The sequence below is a fragment of the Dipodomys ordii genome, unplaced genomic scaffold (assembly GCF_000151885.1).
Source record: "Dipodomys ordii isolate 6190 unplaced genomic scaffold, Dord_2.0 Scaffold2, whole genome shotgun sequence".
NCBI lineage: Eukaryota > Metazoa > Chordata > Mammalia > Rodentia > Heteromyidae > Dipodomys > Dipodomys ordii.
Window position 1 is genome coordinate 26,183,205 of NW_012267218.1, and position 18,968 is coordinate 26,202,172.

The 18,968-nt window shown below is 43.1% G+C and overlaps 1 protein-coding gene across 1 annotated transcript in view; it reads left to right on the forward strand.

Annotated features, from left to right (window-relative positions):
- The window catches only part of Map3k9 (mitogen-activated protein kinase kinase kinase 9), a 64,040-nt gene that overhangs the window by 22,074 nt on the left and 22,998 nt on the right, over positions 1-18,968 (forward strand). The gene's annotated exons all lie outside the window — the stretch shown is intronic.

An 18,968-nucleotide genomic window follows, 5' to 3' on the forward strand; every position in this document is an offset into this window, starting at 1 on the left:
GAAGAGCTGAGGGACAGCGCCCAGGCCCAGAGTTCAGGCCCCATGACCGGACCCAAAAAAAAAAAAAGTTTTTCTCTCCCTGTGGCCAGAGTATAGCATGGTGTGGTGCTGTGGGCTTTGAATCAGGTAAATCTGGCTTTGAGCAAAGTTCTCAATCTCTGAGCTCCTTTCTTCTTTTGTTGGTGAGGGCAATCCTTTTAACTCATAGCACTGTGATGAGGATTAAGTGAGGTTATACATTCGAAGCCAGTACAAGCAAGAACATCTGTGAGACTCTTATTTCCAATTAAGTACCAAAAAAAGCAGAAGTAGAGCTGTGGCTCCTCTGGCTGAGGGAAAAGACCCCAGGCCCTGAATTCAAACCCCAGGACTTACATGCATGGGTGCACGCGCGCACACACGCACACGCACACACACACGCACACACACACACACACACACACACACGGTAACGTTTACTTTATCAAAATTCTGTTTCCAAGAGTACACACACACACACACACACACACACACGGTAACGTTTACTTTATCAAAATTCTGTTTCCAAGAGTATCTGCTTCTTTGGAACAAGCTACCACAAACAAGAACCTTTTTACTATTTCATAGAGACAGTAGGTCAGGCTTTGAGAAGGGAGGTAGAGGTAGTTCTCAAAATTAGGGACCTCAGCTGGGAAAATGTATAGGCTCAGGGTGAAGCCACAAATGGAAATGAGAATCATCTTAAGATTGTCTACATATCTCATACCTAGGCTGAAAAGCTTTGAAGGCTAGGACAGTGGTTGTGCCCACCTGTAATTCTTCCATGGGTATGGCTGTCAGGACTCTTGGCCTAATGTAGTAGCTTAATGCTTCAGGCACAGTTTTCCAACGAGTAAAGTTAGAAGCTGCTGTATCTTTCCTGATGTAGCTTAGAAGTCGTGAAGTGGCACTTCCACTGCTTTTTGTTAGTTATAGGGAGTCTCAAACCCAACCAGATTCCAAGTGGAGGGGACAGAGATACACCTCTCAGGATAAGAACCAGGCATATGAATGATATTGCATGTGAATTTGAAAATACATTCTTCTATACAACCTGTCAGGGGAACTGTAGGCAGAGATTAGGGGTATGCTAGATCCTGGGAGTCTGTGCAGCAGCTGGACTCCATGTTTACTTGTGGAGAAAGAACGACTTCCTTTTGGCAAAATCATCCAGGGTCTGTTATACTTTGTACTTCCTCTTTCTTAATTATTTTTAACTGCCATGTAGCTGACAGAGATCTGGTAGCACTTCTCAGTTGATTTGAGTTGGTAAGGTAGGAGAACACAGGACAGACAGGTATTTGAGGAGATAATTACACCAAAGCCTCACTCTGGCTTTCTATTTGCTTGCTTTCTGTGATGTCTGTCTCTAGCTGGCCTCAAGGCTTGACTTCTAGCTGTGCTATTTGGGCTCAGTTTGCAGAAGGTAGATGCTGCATCCTACTTTTTGACATGACTTCTGTTTTTCTGAGTTGATGTCTTTTTTTTTTTTTTTTTTGTCAGTTGTGGGGCTTGAACTCTGGGCCTGGGCGCTGTTCCTCAGCTCTTCAGCTCAAGGATAGTGCTCTACCACTTGAGCAACAGTGCCACTTCCAGTTTTCTGGTGGTTTATTGAAGATAAGAGTCTCACAAACTTTCCTGTCCAAGCTGGCTTTGAACTGTGATCCTCAGATCTCAGCCTCCTGACTAGCTAGGATTACAGGCATGAGCCATGGACGCCCAGCTAGTTGTCTTTTGAAGCAGTTGTATTTTAGGATGTTAGAACTAGTGTCTTTCAAACACATGCTAAGAGATTGGTCAGGGAAATGGCACCTACTTTTCTGTTTTAATCACAGAAAGCTTTACCCAGCAGTATGGGAGATAATGGGAAGGGGTACAGCCTCCAAGGAGAGATGAAAGTGCAATTTCCATGGGAAGCAACAGCTGGCTAAAGGACTCATTTTTCTAGGATGATGAACTAAGGCCTATAAATATATTGATTTCCATCATGTCCTTCAGCCCAGTAAAGGATCAGAAATCCACATGTACTATAGCATCATGTGGCAAGCACAGGTATGAGCACATTATGAAGGCTGTTGCTTTGATTTGTTTCTCATAATCAAGTCTATATATCTACATCTGGTTTTCTCCCTTGCTCTCTGAGGTACAAATTCATAGCCAGGGAAGAATTGGGAGTGACCTGGAAGCCTAGAATCCTTTAATTCAAGCTGAAACCCCAGGATTTCAGTCCTGTATCTGACTATCTAAACACTGTGCTTCAGGCCCATATGGCACCTGTCTGGGGAGAACATGAGCCAGACCTGGAAGCTCTTTTGCAGTTTGTCCTCTCTCATGTCATTCGTTGACCTCCTTGCTAAATGCCCTTTTCTGACATTGTGAGGTACAGTACTGCAATTGAAAATGAAGAAGCCACCTTCTAGAGATAAAAAAAAAAAGTCCCTCTGCTGTTTGATGCTAGTACCTTTTCATAAGATTGATTATATACAGACACCTAGCCAGAGCAAATAGCAGATGGGATGGTAGTGGCAGTGTAGTGTGGTATTTTCTGACTTGTAACTGTCTTTTACCATCTCATTACAGTATGGTTTTGCTGAAACATACATCTCATCACACCACTTCATTGCTTAAAAACTACTGGTGACTCAGATGTAGATTCCAAACTTTTTTTTTGCATGATCTGTAGTCTAGTTCTGTCCCTTTATTTGTCTTCTTCTTTCATGAAGGTCCTACTTTAGCGACAAGGTTTTATTTAATAGATGTGTCAGCCACACATACCCATTGGCCTAGAATTCCATTATTCCTCTGAATGCTGAGAGTGGCCTGCTGGTTCTCTTCCCTGGACCAAACCCTGGTCTTTCCTCATAGCTCCTTTCTCTGCATAGCAGTTGTTTCTAGCATCTTCCACAGTAGGTGCTCAAATAAGCTGGACAGATGGGGTAGAACAAGGTCATTGTGGGGGAATGTGGGAATTGAAGACAGTGGTCCCTGCTTTACACTTCTAGATTATGAAGTTAGGGGAATTGATCAGCTACAGCTTCTTTATCTATACATAGAGGTTAAAATATCATGTATCTTATAATGTTCTCAAATGAGGTAATGTATGTAAAAATGCTACATAATACTTGGCAGATAGTGAAGTGCTCAGTCAGAACTAGCAAACATTGTGATGACGGTTGTAGATGTTGACCTATGGCCAGTATGAATGGGGATAGAGATGCCAGAGTGAGAGGGGAGATCCATCCTGTTTTCCTTTATGGGATCATCTGTAAGTCCCTCTCTCTTTTACCTATATAGGTGACTGCTGGTCTATTTCAAAGCAGTTGATATCTCTCACTTGCTGAAATCAGTAAATTGTTAGTCATGAATTTGGGGGTTTTGATTTATTGGGGTAACAACTTGGATTTTCTCTTGGTTTTAGTTCTGCTCTCAGATATAGATGACATTTTAAAGGCTTTAGCTAACCCCAGGTCCCTTTGTACCCATGGCGGTGGCATCTCCTTCCCAGAGAATTGGGTGGGCACTATACTTAGTCAAGGTGGGGCCTCTGTGTCCTCATCAGATCTCTCTGAGGGAAAAGAGCAGTGTGTCAAGATTGGCTTGCAGGGCATGTGACTCCCTGGTCAGAGTCCTGGGCCTTGTGCTCAGGCCTCCATCCAGTATACCTTTGGCCATTAGCACCTGTCAGCATCTCTCTGGATAAATAGGGGTACCCTGGGCTATGAAGGAGCAAGATAGAATCTGCTTTAGTAAAAGAACCTTTCCTAGCCGGGCGCTGGTGGCTCACGCCTATAATCCTAGCTACTCAGGAGGCTGAGATCTGAGGATCGCGGTTCAAAGCCAGCCCGGGCAGGAAAGACCGTGAGACTCCTATCTCCAATAAAACCACCAGAAAACCGGAAGTGGCGCTGTAGCTCAAGTGGTAGAGCGCTCCCCTTGAGCTTAAGAGCTGAGGGACAGCGCCCAGGCCCAGAGTTCAAGCCCCACGACGGACCAAAAAAAAAAAGAACCTTTCCTCCATTGAAGGTAAAAAGAAGAATCATTCCAGGGTAAATAAGAAGTGAGAAACGGTTTTCCCAGGGGTGACTATTACACAGCAAGGTTGAGGTCTAGAAGTTTGGAAGTTGATACTTAGACTTTTTTTGTTGCATGACTCTCAACTTTTCAATATATCAAGTCAACTCCGATACAGAACAGTTCTTATCATGTGATGTCTGAAGGGCTAATGGAGAAGATTCTGAAACTGAAAGTGGTAGTCCGGGATTAAGAACATTCTATATTTGCCCTTTTCCTAAACAGCTGTTTTGTCCTACCTGCTTTCACTAGCACCAAATATTGCACCTCCTTGTTTTGAGGATAAGGCTGTAATGGAGAGAGCAGAGCGTCAGGATCCCAGGGAATTCCTGTAATGTATTTTTGTTGACATACTTGAGAACATTGACATTTTGGATATCTAGGCCCCCCCCTACCTTCCTGAGAGTTTGCTTGGATGTAGTAGGCAAATTTGTAGGGCCTAGCATATATAACCTAAAGCAAGACTGGAAACTTCTACAATGGTTTCAGATCTAGAGTGGGAGGGCTATTTGTCTTGCCCATCAGCATCAGCACTACATCTCTCAAGCTAATATAATGTCCCAACTATAGTGCTTTGAGTACACATTTGTCCTAAAGTATGCCTGTGGAAACCTTCTCTTCTACCAGCCTCACCAGAGCTGTCCTTGTTTGATCTTAAGTGTGTGTGACCTTCCCAAATGTTTGTTTAGTCGTAGGCACTTATTTATATATATAAAGGACTGGTTCTCTTCCTTAGGACATAGACTACACTTTATAGTTGGGCTTTAGCCTAAGACTTGCTGGATTCTGGTGGACGGGTTGTGCACTTAGAGATAGAATTAGGTTTGACAACCAGCTTTGGTGGCCTCTCCTTCAGTTCTTTGTTTAGAACAGCTTTCCTTCCTTGGCCCTGGCAGTGCGAAGTATCCCATCTACAGGATAGCTTTGTGGAAAATGACTCAGTGCTTGCTTTGAGTTCAGTCAGGACTAGGGGATGTTTCTGTCCAGTCAGTTTAAAATCTGAGGCTATCCAAAGACAAATAAAAGGAAGATATAGTTCCTAAATAGTGGCATGTGAGAGACCAGAATTGGGGAGCAGAGAGTGCAGTAGATCTGGTCTCCCTGTGCACAGGTACAATATGGGATAGTGAAGGAGCATGGGCTTATACGCCAGAGCAGAATGCCAGCTTTTTCATCTGTACAGTGGGGCTGCTTCCCAGCTTGTTGGCCTGCATGAGGAGTGAATGAGGTGGATTACGTGAAGCACCTTTGATGCACAAAATAGCAGCAGCTGCTGGTGTTAAGTGACTTCATTTTTTTTTATAACAAAATAGATATTTGCTAGGTGCCTGGGGCTCATGCCTGTAATCCTGACTACTCAGGAGGTTGAAATCTGAGGATCAAGGTTTAAAACCATACCAGGCTTGAAAGTTCCTGAGACTCATCTCCAATTAACTACCAAAAAAGCTCGAAGTGGAGTTGTGGCTCAAGTAATAGAATGCTGGACTTGAGCAAAGAAGTTCAGGGACAGTGCCCAAGCCCCTGAGTTCAAGCCCTAGTAGCTCTAGCACACAATATACACACACACACACACACACACACACACACACACACACACACACAGATATGTATAGATAGATATGACAATATGGATGAATATAAAGAAAGACTTGTTACCTATATCCCATGACCCATCTATCACCAGTGTTAGCATTTTTGTTAGATCCTTCAGGGCATTTTTCCATCTTATAGATAGAGCTAGTAATAAAATCCTTTAAAAATGTGATTCAATTGTGTATTTTATGTATTATTGTTTTCATATGATGTAGTCACATATATTATCAAGCTGCCTATTGTATTTTTTTTTTCATGATGTTACTGGGACTTATACTCAGGGCCTGGGGACTGTCCCTTAGCTTTTTTCTTTTGGTTGGCCATCGGGCTTGAACTCTGAGCCTGGGCGCTGTTCCTGAGCTCTTGAGTTCCAGGCTAGTGCTCTACCACCTTGAGCCACAGCTCTGCTTCTGGTTTTCTGGTGGTTAATTGGAGATAAGAGTCTCACAGACTTTCCTGCCTGGGCTGGCTTTGAACTATGATTCTCAGATCTCAGCCTCCTGAGTAGCTAGGATTATGGGTGTAAGCTACCAGTGCCTGGCTTTGTCCCTTAATTTTTTTACTTATGGCTAGGGCTCTGCCACTTGAGCTACAGCTCTACTTCTGGCTCTCTGGTGGCTAATTGGAGATAAGAGTGACACAGGCTTGTCTGTCCTAGCTAGCTTTGAACCACAATACTCAGCCTCCCAGGTAGCTAGGATTACAGGTGTGAGCCACTGGCACCTGGATAGAGATATATATGGGGGGAAGGGGAGGGAGAGAGAGAGAAAAAAAAAGTGCTGTCCTGTCCCTGTTCCTGAGCCTCTTTGTACTCAAGGCTAGTGTTCTACCACTTGAGCCACAGTACCACTTCCTGATTTTTTTTAAAGTAATATATACATGATTTAATTTAAAGAAACAGAGCAAGCCATTATTACTTTGTCAAGTAGATTTGCTATCCTATCTAATTAATGCAAACTTAAATTTCAACATGACAAAAACTCTTTAATGCAAAACAAAAATACAGCTGAGTATTGTGGTATGCACCTGCAGTCCCAGCTGAGGCAGGAAGATCACTTGAGTCTAGCAGTTCAAGGCCAGTCTGAGCAGCATAATGAGACTTCCTCATCACAAGGAAATAATGAAAGGAAGAAAAAGCTAAAGTATATTACAAGTTTTATAATAAATAGCAACGATACCCCTGCTCTACCCTTTCTCATTCTCTTACATTCTGGCTAGTTAGTTATATTCTGCGGAAGTACTGGTTGGATAGCTATTTGAATACCCACTGCACAGTGCCGTGTACGTATGGGCCTTCCCTATACAGGAACTTGTGTGTGTGTGTGTGTGTGTGTGTGTGTGTGTCTGTGAGTCTGTGACCTTGTGTCTGTTTGTCAGTTAAACCCAAGGCCTGGGCACTGTCCCTGAGCTTTTTAGCTCATGGCTGGTATTCTACCACTTGACCCACAGATGTACTTTTGGATTTGGGGTGGTTAATTGGAGATAAGAGTTTCACAGACTTCCCTGTCCAGGCTGGATTTGAACCATGAACTCTGATCCTCAGATCTTAGCCTATTGAGTAGGTAGAATTACAGGCATGAGCCACTAGCACCCAACACATGAACTTTTTTTAAAACAGATTTAAGCCAAAACTTGTTATAAAATGTGACATAATGCTTTAAAAATGTGCAGTTCAAGGGTGGGGGAGGGTGCTTCAGGTTAGTTCATTTTATAGCAGTGCAGAGGCTGTCCAAATCGTGAGCTATGTATATGCCTTTCTGGTGGGTTTTTTAAAAAATGTATTTCTGTTACGGGTTTTTGTTTGTTTGTTTGTTTTTAGACAAAGTAACTCAAGTTGGCCTCAAACTCTCAGCTCTCCTGTCTCAGCCTTCTGATGGCTGCTGAGATTATAGGCATGTACCAGAGAGATTTTTGTAATTGTATTTTGTATTAATTAGATTATGTTAGCTGTGAGAAACAGACACCAAGTACCAGTGAAGTAAGAAGTCTAATTCCTCTTGTATGTGACCATCTTGTGGAGACAGCCTACGGTTGGTGTGACCTCACTCCTGCTCACAGTTCTGCCAGTTGGGTATAGTCCTGTTCTCATAGGTCAAAATGGTAGCTAGTTCAGCGGTCATATTCATTTTCCAGAGCACATATAGAAGGGGATGAAGATCAAGGGCCAGATGACCCAAGCCGGTTTATTTTTAAGACAGGTTATGAAAAGTAGCCACATGCCACTCCTTAGTTACCTAGCTACACCTTGGTGGAGGAGACTAGGAAATGCCATTCCTGTTATAAGTGGATGTTATTACTGTGGGAGGAGGGGCCAATGACCATTGTGATTAGCAGTCTGACTCACAGATTTCAGGCTCTTTTCCTGTCATTAATCCCTTGTTAGCTTTCCATGAAGTGTTGCCAGGTTGCTAACATAGCAGCAGTCCATTCCTGTGCCTTTTCAATTTGTTTTCTATTTCTCTCACATGCTGTTGACTCAGACCTTTTGATTTCACCCATATTTGTAGGTTTCTCTCCCATTTGCACTTCCAGAGTTGGAGGACTTGAGATACCTATGTGGATGTAAGAAGGCAGCAGGCAGGTAGAGCCTCAGGAGCAATCAAACATGCTTTTGGTATTTTTTCAATAAACAGGTAGATTGATTTTCAGCTTTTAATGAACCAAAATAGAAATTTCTAAATACAGCAGTATCTGTCTGTGCAACAAGTACCTGTAAGACAAAATAAAGTATTTGATAGAACTACATTTGCATGAACAAATCAGATGAAAAATCTGAAAACATTTTTATATACCTTCTGGATTAAAAAAAAAAACAAAAAATGTTAAACATTGAGATCAGTGGTCTTTCCAAGGGATTGCTGTACACATCTGTAAAGTATGAATATTAATTATCTTTCTGTTTTCCAAATGTTTATAAGTTTAGATAGTGTTATGTTGTTAAAATGCAAATTTATTTACAATTGTTCTCTTTAGGGTGTATATGTGGTCTGAGCCTCTGGATGATTTTTCTAGAGCTTGGTTAAGTCTGGCCTGTGTGGGACTAGCCTGTCTGAATTTTAGTCTCCACATCTTAAATAATAATAATAGTCTACCTTCAGTAATTGTTGATGGGACCTGACAGGAAAGTTCTCACAAACATTAGATGTGGTTACTTTTTATTCTTTTTTGTTTGTTTGTTTTTTGTTTTTGTTTTTTGGTCGGTGGTGGGGCTTGAACTCTGGGCTTGGGCGCTGTCCTTGCACTCTTCAGCTCAAGGCAAGCACTCTACCGCTTGAGCCATAGCACCACTTCCAGTTTTCTAGTGGTTTATTGGAGAGTCTCAGACTTTCCTGCCCGGGCTGGCTTTGAACCGTGATCCTCAGATCTCAGCCTCCTGAGTAGTTAGGATTACAGGCGTGAGCCACCGGCACTGGCACATTTTTATTCTTTTAGGTCAACACATATTAAAATTAGAACTAGCATCATAATGCCTTTTTTTTTTTAGCTGAAAGGACATTATTTTTAAAGGTTGGAAGTCATTGTTCTGGCTTCATAGGTGACTGTGATACAGAACCTTCACAGGTGTTCAAACCCACACCTGAATTGATTGATTAGACGCATTTTGTGATCATTTGCCTTTAGCATGGAACACCCATGTTTCTTGAGCACCTTTTATTTCATTTTCTGATTATAGGAAAAGGAAAGGCCATTATGGTTTACCTTTGTCTCTGGGACTTAACAGAAAGGTCATTGTATTGAGTGCTCCTGATTTTGCCTATATCCATTCACTCTGGTTCTTCTGTACCAAGAGGAATAGATTATGAAATCCCAAAGAACCTGGTTTCCTCCACTTTTGACAGGACTTGTAGTTGTCTTTACCTGTGTGCTTGTGGGAACAGTTTTGGTTGTACCAACAGAACCTGACACAGCTCTGCTGACAACACAGAGCCTGACTGGGTCACAGTCGGGACTGGCATCTCGCCGCTGTCTCCAAGCAGCACCACACCTCTGCTGAGGCCCAGAGTTGAGGAGTCTAGGCTATGACTCATTTTCCTCAGTAAGCAAGTCCTCTCAGTATGCAAGACCTTGTCTTGGAAGTACAGAGTGGGCACAGGGCCAGGAGAGGTAGGGGGAGGCATACTGGCTGTACTCTCATCATACTTGGTAGTGGTCCCTAGTCGGGCTTTCTCATGTAGCTCTTGCTGAGTCAGCCAGTGGAGGCCATTCTGTGTCAATAGTTGCTTTGTTGGCATTCCAGGCTGCCGGCTAGGGATGCATTTCCAAGATCATCTTCCTTCCTTCCTCTGGAGACATGGTGCTGCCGGCAGTAAATGTCTCAAGTGCTAAGACAGGCGCCCTAAGGCCTGCAGTGTTGCAGGAATGTGGCTTTGCCCTACAGTAGAGTCACCTTCCCTAACTCTCTTTGCCCTTGGATTTAGTTCTTCACTTCAGACAGATGGTGGAACTTGGCTGACCCCCAGAGAGGATTGGCATTGTTTTCAGGAAATCTAGATTTTTGAGAATGACAGAGATAAGGAAATGGGGTCCCACTGAAGAGCACACACAAAAATGAACCCAGAACCCAGACGTCCTGGACCCGTGTCTTGATTCTTCCTGCCTTGCTGCAGCTCAGAGGTCCTTAGAGAGGATGCTGTGATACAGACCTGGCGGGGTTTTGTTTTGTTAGCAGTACTAGGCTTTGAAGTTGGGGCTTCACACTTGCGAGGCAGGTACTCTACCACCAAGCCACAGTACTAGTCTTAGATCTGTTTGAGCCATGGGCCTTAGCAGGAGCCAGCAGTAGAATGGATTTGGCATATTGAAAGAGGTGAAAAAGCACTGAGGGCTGGAAAAGTTCACAGCTACCTTTGGAAACAGACTATGTATACTAGTTTCCTTCTTTCTGTCCCAAGAAAACAAACAAAAACAAAGCAGGGTGCCACACTAAGGAAATAGATGACACACAAAATGATACATCTGCTTCTGCTCCTCCTGGAACAGCTAAAATGACAGCTGACCCCCACAGGTGCACTAGAGAAGGGACAGCAGTTGCTAATTTTTAGGAGCTGGAAAGCAGGTGGAATGATAACTAATGACCTGGCAGCAGGAAAGCAGCAAAAGTTAGTTTGGCTTGATTTGGTTTTGTGTTAATCACAGAAACTTAAGAAGTGTGGAAACCAGTAGCTCAGGGCACTAGTTGGCACTGGGATGAAGGGGGTGCTAAAGTGAAAAAGGTTGAATAGTGTTATATGAAATGCAAACCTAGACCCACAAATCTCTTTCTTCTGTAGTCCATGCTGTTTCCTAACTTGTAGAACCAAATTTCTATGTTGAAACACCAGACTCAGCAGAGCATGGGAATACTTCATTTTAAAAAGCAGAGCTGGCTAGGTATTGGTGGTTCATACCTGTAATCTTAGCTACTCAGGAGAATCTTAGCTACTCAGATCTGAGAATCTTGGTGCCAAGCCAGCCCAGGTAGGAAAGAGAGACTCCTATCTCCAGTTAACCACCAGAAACCTGGAAGTGGAGCTTTGGCTCAAAATGGTAGCACTCAGGCCTTACACAAAAATTGCTCAGGGATAGCACCCAGGCCTTGTGTTCAAGCTTCATGAGGTGAAGTAACCTTATGTACTGAGGCCTGCATGATGAGACTGCGTGGCGCCCCACAACTTCATGCCGAGTGCATTGGCAGCTGCCCTTTATTTTCCTAGCAGGAGTTTAGGAGAGTACTGGGGAGGAACCTGACAGCTCAGTGACCTCAGACTTTCCATCTGCCTCTTCTCCATGGTCAAAGTAGATCAATTCATCTTATGTACCCAGAGGTCCTAGTTAGTTTTTGGTTCCCTTTCTCTCTCCCTTCTTTCCTTTCTCTTCCCTCCCTTCCCACTATTAGTGTGGAAAACCTGTGTGCATGTAAGGAGAAGGGCCCAATGAACTCCTTTTCACTCATCTTCCTGTTCTAACAGTGATCAACTCGTGGATACTCTTCCTCCTTTCGTCACCCTCTCATTTCCCACCCTTGATCATTTGGCCGGAAAGGGAAGCTCCCACATCCTCTTTATATCAAGTAATGAGATGAGTATTTTCACTTTCTGACAAATGTACCATCCAGAGACAGAAATGAATGCAGAAGAGAAGGGAAATGATCCCAAGGACTGTGAAGGGAGAGACCAGGGAACTCCTCTGCACTGTGCCTGGAGGATGGCAGCTTAGAGCCCATGACTCAGGCTGTCATCACCAACTTAACCTGTTGTCAGTGTGCCATCCACTGAACTTGAGTACTAACTGCTTGGGGAAGCCTGGTCTAGATGACTATCTGTACTTGGCTGGCTGGCTGGCTGGGGTGCTGATGAAGCTCCTTTCTTGTCCTACAGATCAAATAGAAACTCATTTAACTCTCATTGGAAGTGTTTTCTTTGCCCAACCCCGAGAACATGAGGTAGGCCAGATGAATTTAGAAACAGAAAATACAAAGAAGCCCAGTTATCCTAACCATATACCTGATGGATGTCCAGTATCTGCCCTACTATGATTCCTACCTTATTTTCCTAGGATTCTTTCATGACTTTGCCTACTGACCATCCCAGAAAAGGCTTTCTTTGCTTTGGCAGTACTAGGGTTTGAACTCTGGGCCTTGAACTTGCTAGGCAGGCAGTCACTGCTGAGCCACACCTCCAAGTTGTGTTTTCTGCTGGTTATTTTTGAGATAGGGTTTTGCTTTCTGCCTGGGCATGCTCCTGGGCAGTATCCGCCTGTGTTACAGTTCCTATAGTAGCTAGGATAATAGGTGTGCATCACCACAAGCGGCTCTCATTGAGAAGGAATCTTGTGAGCTGACCTCCATCTGCAGTCCTCCCAGTCTCACTTCCCAGGTAACTAGAGTTATAGGTGTGAGCCACCAGCACCCAGCCAGAAAGAGCTCTCGTAAATTCTCTAGAAGTATGACAAGACTCCATTTATTCTTCTCTCAGTTTTATCTAGCAAGGGCAATATCTTACCTCTTACACAGTTTTGATAGAATTTTTGACTCCCATTCCTGCAAAAAAAAAAATGTTGAAATCTTAACCTGTAAATGTTGAAAATAAAATCTTGCAGATGAAGCCAAAGTGAAGTTATACTAGGTTACGGTGAGGTCTAACCTCATGACTAGTGTCCTTATAAACACAGACAACTAAGAGAACACTGAAGACACAGAGACAGGTGCAGAGGGAAGAAGGCCAAGTGAGGATGGAGGCAGAGCTTAGTTGTGCTGCCATAAGTTAAGGAGCCCTAAGAAATGCTGGCAGCTACTAGAAGCTAGAAGAGGCAAGGTAGGACCATGGGAGCCTGCCCCACCAAGGCTTCTAGAGCTGTGAGAAGATTAAACTTCTATTGTTTTAAGCCCTTGTAGTTTGTGTTCACTGGTGGCTCTAGGAAAGCAGTGCACATACTTTCTCTCTTTTTTTTTTTTTGTCGGTCGTGGGGCTTGAACTCTGGGCTTGGGCATTGTCCCTCAGCTCTTCAGCTCAAGGCTAGTGCTCTACCACTTGAGCCACAGCACCACTTCCAGTTTTTTGGTAGTTTATTGGCAATAAGAGTCTCATGGACTTTGTTTCCCAGGCTGGCTTTGAACCATGATCCTCAGATCTCAGCCTCCTTAGTAGCTAGAATTACAGGCGTGAGCCACTGGCACCTGGCTGACATAGTTTCTTTTTTGCTTGCCATTCTCTTTTTAAAACACAACATCTTTTTTAAGGATGTGTATACATAGGCATCACAATCCTAAAGAGAAGTCAGTATTGTGGAGCTAGGGTTGTTGATCAGTGGTGAGTATTTAGCATGTGCAAGACTGGGTTCAGTACCCAGCCTCACTCCTCCAAGTTAACATTGAGACTTCTGGGGAAAGACATCTGAGGAGAGAGAAGTGGATGGTGAAGGACACATGGAGCTTCTAAAGGGACTGGAGATAAGGTCTTCATCTTTAAAATAAGTTTTAATGCATCCTTTTACAATTCTTTAAACACACACAGACACAAAATCTCAAAACAAGTTAGTTATATCATCTGAGAGAGATAGATGGGACTGACTCGTGGAAGCCAAATGAAAGTCTGGATAGTGGCCTTAGTGCCAAGGTAAGAATTTAGCAAGTCAGAGACCCCTGCATTAGTAGTGAAATCTGACAATTATAAAACCTAAACCAAAGCCAAGTTTGCCATTAGGACCTAGTGAGGGGAGTATCCTTGATTAATGCCAAGTTTTGAGAGCCCAGCCTCTGTCCCTTTCCCCATTTCTCCATCTGATTTCCTAGCTGGGGATGTCCTTGAGACCATAGGTAGTCCACATTAAATACCTGCCCTTCCCTCTTTTTTTGTCCAGATGTATCACTTGAGTCATGTCTCCAACCTCATTAAATATCCTTAATCCCATTCAGCATCTCTGTATGTGGAGGGTCAGTATTCATTTGGGTGTTAGTTTGCCTTTCATTCCTCTCTGACTCTTTTCTCTTTTCTTTTTCCTTTTTTTTTGGTCACTCATGGGGTTTGAACTCAGAGCCTGGGTGCTTCCCCTGAGCTTTTTTGCTGAAGGTTAATACTCTACCATTTTTAGCCTCAGCACCACATCTGTTTTTCTGGTGGTTAATTGGAAATAAAAGTCTCATGGACTTTTCTGCCAGGGCTGGCTTTGAACCACGATTCTCAGATCTCAGCCTCCTGAGTAGCTAGGATTACAAGCATGAGCCACTGGCATATGCTCTCTCTGATATTTTCAATTTTTACTTTCTTTTTTTTTTGTCCGGTTGTGGGGCCTGAACTCTGGGCCTGGATGCTGTCCCTCAGCTCTTCAGCTCAAGGCTAGCACTCTACCACTTGAGCCACAGTGCCACTTCCGGCTTTTTTCTTTTTTGCTTATGTGGTGCTGAGGAATCGAACCCAGGACCTCGTGCATGCAAGTCAAGCGCTCTACCACTGAGCCACCTTCCCAGCCCTCAATCTTTACTTTCTAACAGAACACAGGCCTTAGGCTCAGAACTTTGCTCATGAGTAAGAGCTACTAAAACATACCTTTTTTTTTTTTTCTGTCTTTTTTGGTGCAGTCTCTGGGCCCTGATGTCTCACTGGGTTTTTTCTTTCACAACTGGCACTCCACCACTTGAGCCATACTGCAGCTTCAGGCTTTTTGCTAGTTAATTGAAGATTAGAGTCAGTAGATTTGTCTATGCAGGCTGGCTTTGAATTATGGTTGTTAGATTTCAGCTTCCTGAGTAGCTAGGAATACAGATATAAGCCACCAGCACCCGGCTAGTACTTATTTTTGTTTTCATCTAATTTACACAGTGTTAGAATATTTAGCTCTTTCATTTACTATAGTGATCTAAAATTTATAAAGTTATTTTTTTAAGACAATATAGAGTCGACACTAGTAGCTCATACCTGTAATCTAGCTTTTCACCAGGCTGAAATCTGAGGATTGAGGTTTGAAGCCAGCCTGGGAGACCAATGCAAGAGATTCTTAATTCCAGCTAACCAGCAAAAAGCCAGAAGTGGAGGTGTGGGCTCAGGTGATAGTGCACCAGCCTTGAGTTAAAAACCAAGCAAGAACACAAAGCCCTCAGTTCACTGGCACAAGAAAGAAATAAAAGAACAGAACAGAACTAAAATCAAAGCCAGGAAGCAGAGATCTGGTGAAATGGTTTGAGGCCAGTCTAGGCACAAAAGTTCACAAAACCCCCTCTCATTTAAGTAAATGCTAAGTGTAGTGTGTGAACCATTATCCAAGTAGTATGGGAAATGTCAATAGGAGGATCAAAGCCTAGGCATAAATGTAAGGCTCTGTTTAAAATCAGGCAAAAAGGACTGGGAACTTGGTTCTAATAGGAGTGTACCTGCCTACCAAGTACAAGTCCTTGATTTAACCCCCAGTTCTTCCCCTCACCTAAAAGAAGAAAACTTAGAGATAAATCTTTATGATGTTGGATTTAGTAATGGATTCATAGTTATTATTCCAAAAGTATGAGCAACAAAATAAAGAAAAATAAGTGGAATTCAGTTAAATTAAAAACATTTATTCCAAAGGAATTTAGTAAGTTAAAAGACAACCTACAGAGTAGAAAAAATATTTGAAAATTCTATGTCTAATAAAAGTCTAATTTGAAAACATATAAAGAATTCTTATAGTGCAACAATAACAAGCTAAACCAACCACCGAAAAGATGAGTTGAGGATTGAGTAGATACTTCTCCAAAGAAGATAAATAAATATCTAATATGCACGCGAAAAGATGCTTAGTAGCATCATTAGTCCATTAGAGAAACACAACTCCAAATCTCAGTAAGATATTACTTCACATGCATTAAGATGGCAATTTAATAATAATAATAGTAAATAAGTTATTATGATGAATATAAATGTTAGAAAAGATGTTGAGAATCCTCATTCTGTGGCGGAATTTTAAAAAGCATTCAACTGCTATGGAAAAGTTTACTATTCTTTAAAAAATTAATGCTTAGCCAGGTGCTGGTGGCTTACACCTGGAATCCTAGCTACTCAGGAGGCTGAGATCTAAGGAATGTAGTTCGAAGCAAGTCCAGGCAGGAAACTCCATGAGACTCTTAATCTCCAATAAATTACTCAAAAAAGCTGGGAGTGGTACTGTGGCTCAAGTGGTAGAGTGCTGCTCACCTTGAGCAAAAGATTTGCTCAGGGACAGCGCCCAGGCCCAGAGTTCAAACTCCATGACCAACCAAAAAATAAAATAAAATTAATTGCATTGTCTCCCAAGAGAAGTTGAAATGAGTGATTAGGGGGATTCAAGCCCCACGATCACCAATAAATAAATAAATGGTTGATTTTATGTTATATAGATTTAATCTCAGGAAATAAAGAATAAAACTATCACAATTTTAGTGTTTGGTAGATAACTATTGCTAAGATTTCTAGTTAATTTCTGATTACAGCCCCTCTTCTTGGATGAGAGTAGCACCTCTAGGCCAGGTATTCTTTTTTTTTTTTTTTTTGGTTATGGGGCTTCTACTCTAGGCCTGGGCCCTGTCCCTGAGCTCTTCAGCTCAAGGCTAGCCCTCTACCACTTGAGCCACAGCATCACTTCTGGTTTTCTGAGTGGTTTATTGGAGATAAGAGACTCATAGATTTTCCTGTCCTGGCTGGCTTGCTGGCTTTGAACCGTGATCCTCAGATCTCAGCCTCCTGAGTAGCTAGGGTTACAGGCGTTAGCCACCAGTGCCCGGCTTGGGGCCAGGCATTGAGACCTGAGCAGTCAGGGCAAGTGTTGGAGCACCATCTGGGTGTCAGGCAGCAGGGACAATGGAGATTAGGTGGAGCTGGCCTGTAGCTAAACGGTCTCAGGCATTCCCATTCACAGAGACCCTCTGGCTGGTCCTTTCCCATCCACCTACCATCCTTTGTAATCCATCTGACAGACTTTCCTTCCTCCCCCACTTGACCCTGCTCCAGCTACCTGGGGCTTTGAAGTGACAAGGCTGAGCCCCCCTGAGTATGCCTGGGACAGACTCCCTATGCCTCCTGGTGTAGTCTTCTCAGAGGCAAACAGTGCCTGGTGGCTGCTTCTGCAGGAAAATGGTGGGTTTCTTTAGTGATACCTGCCTGGCTATTTGAATGTCTACTTGCTAGCTGTCTGCCACAGAAGATTGGATTTTTTGTTTTGTTTTGTTAATAGATAAGCAGGAGAAAGGATTTGTTGTTGCTGTTGTTCTTTCTCTCCCTCCTTTCCCCTCCCCCTCCTCTCTTTTTAGATTTGCCTAAGCATCTGAGGCCTGTACTTTCTCAGTATGTAGGAAGCCTGGAGTGGGGATACATGTGACAGGGATTGAGGGTGGGGATTGTTTTGTGTCATGAACTCTGTAGCTGCTCGTAATCATGCATGTTGCTGCTTTTCTGGGAAGCACATATGAACATAAAGCAATTTGCTTTGTATCCTTTCAATCTCTGATAATTCAGTGAATAGCCAAAGAACCTTGTGGCTGTGAGACTCCACCCCTGCCCTGAAATATCCATCCAAAGTGCCACTGTCCTAGATTCTTTTCTGGAAGAGTTTGTGCTTTCAGAGTGTTGGGATGAAATACATCTTTAGAAGTGATAGCTTTCATCAGAAGCAAAATGGAAAGCAAACCAGGAAGGACCAACTTGTGGGGCATCCTCTGGGATAACCTGACACGTAGAGCTTAGAACTACTTTCAGTCTTCAGACAGAGCTGGCTAGACAAAGTAGTTCCTAGTTTCAGTCTGTCTTCTGCAGTTTCCCTTGTCACACTCACCGTTTAGATTTGAGTAGCAGGGATGAGGAGGAGGGAATCTGGCTTCCTGCTGTGAAATCCTGCATTCAGAACCCAGAAGTCTTAAGCAGCCCAGTGTCTGGCTTATGAGAGGCTGTCCTCCTGTAGAGCCTTTGGAAACATCCCACTTAGGAAAACGGAGGCTTACTTTCCACGTATCCAGAGAGTCCCCAGGTGCCCACTTAGGCAATTTGTTACAATACATGAATAAATTAATAGCTTTGGTGGTTTTTGTGAGATTGGCTCCTATCAGGATACATTTATGAATGGGACTGTCACAGGGGTGAGGTGCTGCCTAGGCTGCTGTCCTAGGACAGCCATGATGCCTCCCGCAATAGTACTTGGAAGTTAGAGCCTGGTGTAATTTAGGTTTCAGAGAAAAACTGTGCCAGTGCACCAGCTTCTTTCTGGCACATATCTACATCATGGATGTGCCTCTGACTTCCCTAATTTTTCAGCCATTTCTTAGTGGGATGGAGCATTTCTGGCTTATGCAGAAATCTTTGGAGCCTGATAGATATGTTTTCTCCAAAGAGCATAAGGCAAGTGTGGAGAGATTTATGGATAGTGTCCAGATACTATATGAAACCTTGAAAATAGAACATGCACCTCCCTCCCCTGCGACCTGCAAATGGTTTTAACTAGGGTTATCCTGGCAGATTGAATACTAAAGCAGCTGCTGCTCAGAAAGATGCCTGTAACACACAACTAGCTCTTCTCCCAGAAGATGTGAAAGGCCTGTGGTATCATATAGCCTAAGATCCAGCCTTAGCTGCATTGAGTGGCCTCTGGAATTTTAGCAGTTTTACATAAGAGTTTCTTCATTAAATAAAGATGACAATATAGGTTGATTGCTTCCTCTCCTAAATACTAGAAGAATAGTAGATTCTGAATATTTTTTCAAGATTTTGCAATATCTGTGTTGACTAATGGTTGAGTACCCCTATGTCATTTTTGGATTAGTAGTACCTACAGTCTAAGGTTCTGGTGAGAATTAAAGGTAGTGCCTAGAAAAT